The following is a 5,505-nucleotide window of genomic DNA, read 5'->3' on the forward strand; positions in this document are numbered from 1 at the left end:
AGTAGGCGAGTTTTTTTTTTTTTTTTTTAATTCCAAGGGCCACTGTGGCACAGATGAGAGGAAAATAACCAGGGCAGAAGACTCATCTCTGTTTACAGGCAAAGTTTAAATTAAATAATCTCTTTTATACAGCTGTAGAGAATATGTTATACAAGAACCAACACTGACACTTTTTTTTAATTTTTTTTTATCAAGAAATGAGGCCCTTTTCTGGACATGCGAGATGAGAAGAAAGGATTTATCCCCAGTAAAATAAATGTCCCGTTGATATGAATGTGTCTTCTTTGTGAAACATCACCATCTTTTTTTCTTAAGGGTGAGTGCTTTCCCTGTTTGGTCTGTCTCTACGAATAAATAAAAGGATAAAAAGATGGGGAAAAAAACAACCTTTGATGACTTTTTCTGGTAATAAATGGCTTCATGTGTGCATATTCAAGGACAATTTTATAGTATTTCTTGACAAGTGTTACAGAACAACACAGATGTAAGGCTGTGACACTGTGCCCTTGTATGTATATATTACATTTTGTTATGTTTATATGAAGGCAAACATTTTTTTATGGCACATTCATAAGACAAAGGCTGAGTACACAGGGGAAATTAAATGTCTGTGAGATGGATAAACTCTGGAGAGAAAACAAACACAATACAGAGTTGCTCTTTTACAAAGATTAATGTTCTTAATTATGAGGAAATGAGGAGTTTAGATTTATATACATGAGATACAGCTGCATACGTGCATGAATTTATTGTATACACACATAAGAAAATGAGAACAGGTATGCTGTACACAAAAACTAAAAAGTTTAGTCTTTGTAGATTTGGACAACACTCGTATAGTAATCTGTTTCTTCATAATGAACTTGATGAATCACATAATTTCAGATTCTTTAAATATTTAACTTGCCGTACATGCTCGTTAAAGTATATTGTGGGTGAGTCATGGGTGGGGAAATGACATGCTCTCTTGAACAAATTCTTTGTAAAGTTTGTTGTTCAAGCTGGCTTTTGGAGAAGAAGCACTTTGGCATTGACCAGGGATTGGTGCTCAGAACCCATGGTGTCTGGGGTGAGAAATGTCCCTTGCATCTTGTTTTTTGTTATTATGTATTACATCCAAAGGATATTTCTTTCCAGCTAGATGACACAGCCTCACATGCTGGGTGGTCGTTTTGAGGAAAAGTAAAGTTACACTTCCTGCGGCAGACCAAGCTTTTGAACTGATCATATTCCCAGATTAAACTGTTTTCATTCCCCATTTTTAATTCTTGGGTAATCATAGTTCCCAGGATTTTTGAAATATGAATCATAGTTTGACTGTGTAAACTGACCAAATGACACAATTGGTGAGTTCACCGCACATTCATGTCCTCCTCGGTAATAATTGTAATTAATAGTCATTCCCTGACTGTACTGCTGCTATCATTAGGTCAAAATATTATTTTTTTCTTTTATGATTATAACGTAAACCTAGATGCTACATAAATACTGTGAACGTGTCCAAACAATCAATCCATGTAGAAGTACACACAATGCGTACTCAGCAACAGAGCTGTTTGGACTTCTGTAAGTTTGTGATGTCACAAACTCGCACTCTGCGTAATATGTCCACCCTCAGCACAGCCCAGTATCCAACCTTTTATGCAGAACAACACACAGAGCGGTGTTTGGTCTGGGAATGTATTTGGGAAGTTAAGTAGTTGATTCTCCACAAACCTCCCCCATCTCTACAGGCTTTTGTTTTTTTTTAGCTTTAAGCTTCTGAATGTTTTGGCTACATAAGACAACCATCTCTTTCACCCACCACCTGTATGCAACGTCAGGAGCTGCTAAGTTTCAACAACTTCTCTGTAATTGGGTAATGAAGGTTCTTGTTATCGCAACTTTGAGTGATTCATTTCTACATTCATGAAACATTCAGGAACTGGACAATCTTTACATAAATGTTCTCACATTGTCAGCACAGTAGCAGTTATTAGTTATTTTGTCAGCATTTTAAAATAACTCTGGACAGGTTTTCTGACACTAATAATGCATAGGTGCCACAAAAAAGAAAAGAAAATCGGATCCTGGTTGTTTCATTTTTCTTTTGGAATGAGTTAAGTCTTAAATACACAGAAACAAACATACATTACATTTCAAAAGAAATTTGGCTGAATACTTGAGTGTCAGTCTGTCACAATGTGGGTGATCTGCTAATGACACTCTTAGACAAAGATAGAAACATGCAGTACATATAGAGACACTTCTAGAAACGTACACTATATGCTATTTGTGAATGTTAGCTCATACTTTTGTGGTTACATTGAATGACAGAGCTCCTCTCTTGTTCAAATAAGGAAAGATGAATGGACTGAGACAAATGCAAACCGGCATGTGAAATGTTTATAGGAACCACAAACAATCAGCATGTTTTAGATTGATTTTCCTTATCTGTTATACTCTATCTATGTTACATGCAATGTAGTAGGCAACATTAAAAGACTTTAAAACCCATACATTACACATACATAAATACTATATTTTAAATAGAATTGTGTCAGTGACTCTGTAACAGTCATGATCATGTGGAGGTGGGTCATTCCTGGATGTCTAAACTCACCTCTCAGGTGAAACCAAGCACAACACAGGAGGCAGACACATAACTGCGTACAGATTGTACCACTGATACAGTTCACTGTTTTGTCTGCAATGGTTTCCCAACATGTCTTCATGTACTGATGAGTGAAGTTTTTAATAGTTTTGCTGAAAGTGGGCGATATCACTAAGGAGACAGAGTTTACTATAATATTATGTTTTTGTCAGTGGAAGGCCAGTGGGCTGAAGTTTTGTTGGCTTTAAAGTCTCTTAGGAATAAAAGAAGCTGCAAAGCGTGAGTCATACAATTCAAGATGATGATGAGAAGCCTGCCAGTGCAGATTCCCTCTCCCACCACCACAGCATGTTTGAGCATGTCAGACAACCTGCACTTTGTCACCACCGCCATGTAGGCAGTGCCTCAATTTCACCAGCGTGTTTAGAAGTCATTACAGAAATGGAATGACTTTATTTCTTCTCAGTAAAATAATACTCATTTAAGGCAGTAATTCCCCTCAACGACTTGTCTAGCAAGTTAAAACAATAACCCTTTACTTTCACATTCAGTGAGTGTTCAGTCCAGTGTGACTCCATCAGACCCATAAATGTCATGGCTTCATTCGCTCTCCTAACCATAGCTCTCTGAGGATTTAAACTATTTCAGTTTAAACAGGAAACACTACTATTGGCTAGATCCCTGTCACCTATGACCCCCATTTCATTCAAAAGGAATCCCAGGGTAGTCATATGTAAGTTGTGTGGAACTATTTTTAGCTTAAAAAACAGTGTGGATCTAGAGTGGGCTATGCAGTCTTCGTGATCCTCAAAAGGGCTAATTGGAAACATGAGCATGATGATGTTGCAGCTCCATGTGATGTCGAGGTCCAACATTCCTGACTCCACTGCATGCTGGTATAATTATAAATGAGGATTTTAGTTTTAGTTTTTTACAGGTGGACTTTTTCCTGCTAAATTCAGTTCCCTAATGTACTCATAATCTTTGTTTATATAAAATTAATCCTCTGTATGTTATTGCGATGTGTTCAAAGAGCTGCTCCAAACAATTTACTCCTTTTCATTCAGTTTGTGGCAACTTGTTGGTAATAATGTAATATTGGAAAAAAAGACTGGTATTCAAAGAAACCATCCTACAACGCGGACAAATTACATTTTCACACTTCTGAAGCGAATCTCGATGAATGATGATATTCAAGGTTCTCTGTGAAAGACATGAGATCATTCAGGTACCATATTAATCTCAAAAACAACACTGAGAAAACCTTTCCTCAAGTGGGGACACTATGTCAACCAAATGTCACATATAGAGATGTGTCAACATTGAATGTTTCTGTTGAGCAAAAATTGTGTGACCAAGCTGTGAGAAGAAGGGGGACGGTGTGACTGATGGACTACAATGGCTCAAAATCAATGCTTACGGTGTATCATCAACACACATCTCAAAATTCTCAAACGATCCTGTTCTAGGTTAAAAACCTTTGAAAGAGTTTCAAATTGTTCTCTGGATTTGAATGCTGTTGTTTTTTTCTGGTCCTGAAACTGACACAATTTCTACCATTTAATAGACCTTTTCCACTAGATGCATTTTAAGTTGTCATCATAGCAGGAAAAGTGCAGGTGTTGATGATTACTTTAGTACTGTACACCTATAGGCTCAGATCGAGCCAAGTGTCCCAGAAAGCCGTGACAGTGTCACAGTGAGTCAGCGTGCCACAATACCGGGACCCTGAAGCTTAGGCAGCTGAACTGAGTTCAACCATCACGAATGTCATTATTTACACCGGTGCTTTTCCTACTGTGACCAATCAAAATGTCGTCAGTGAACAAGACCTATGTATTTGCCAGAAATATAACTTGTTTTGTGTTATGTTAAAGAGACTGGAACAAATGTAAATAAATTACTGAACTGCAACACATTAACTGCTACTTAACTTCCAGCTGTTTAAACAAGTCCTTACACAGAGTTGTAGCTCCCCTTAGTGGTGAATGCTTGTTACTGTCCCATGCTGTCCCACGCTATCCCTTGATCCCTTGATCACCTTTCTTGTGCGGTAAAGATCATTATGTCAATATATGGTCAAACATATTTCATACTTATACCACTCTGAATTTTAAACAATTTCTGCTGTGTTTTTGTTTGTGCTCAAGTGTGAAATTCCCTTTAGTTTAATTATCTGTGTCGAGGCAATGAGTTAGGTCAAGAGTTTCCCATACTTATCTGCATTTTTATCAAGACCGCAGCTAAAACAGCCACATGCAAACCATACATCAATACCATTTATGGGATTTTCAGTACAGTTTGTGTAATTAGCTGTACACACACAAAAAAAAAAACTTGCCATTTTAATGTGTCCAAACAAGGTCAATATACCCAGTTTGTCCACTTCAAAAAAATTCCTCGTTTTACTTACTTGACAAAAAAACAAAAAACTAAACTTATCCTACTTGATCTTCTGTGAAAAATGTTAGTTACATTTCCTTTCCTACTATAAAGTGGTATGGATCTTTTGTAAGGACATTGTAAATTGCCCTGAGATTACTTGGGCCGATGTTGTGATTTGGTGCTACGTAAACAAAATTCAATTGAAAAATGAAATTAGTTTGTGAATGCTTTTAACAAAACAAACTAACATAATGTACCTACTACCTACGACGTGGGTTAACAGGTTAACAACAAAATGTGCGTAGTAATAACTTGACTCATACTTAATACGTATGCTGACATTTAAAAAAAATAAAAATAAATACGGCTGAAACAGATGCAGGAGGTTGTCTAGTCAGAAGAGGAAAGTAGGCCGCTCTCGGGTCTTTCCGTGAAGGGACACGAAGTGCCGACTCGTACCACTAATGTGCTGTACGGAAGAACCACCATTGGCTCAAACAGCCATCCGCCGGGAAAAAGAGGCGGAG

Source organism: Brachyistius frenatus, unplaced genomic scaffold (assembly GCF_029030835.1).
Source record: "Brachyistius frenatus isolate BFR_SWC_R1_liver_20210118 unplaced genomic scaffold, ASM2903083v1 Contig_17, whole genome shotgun sequence".
NCBI lineage: Eukaryota > Metazoa > Chordata > Actinopteri > Embiotocidae > Brachyistius > Brachyistius frenatus.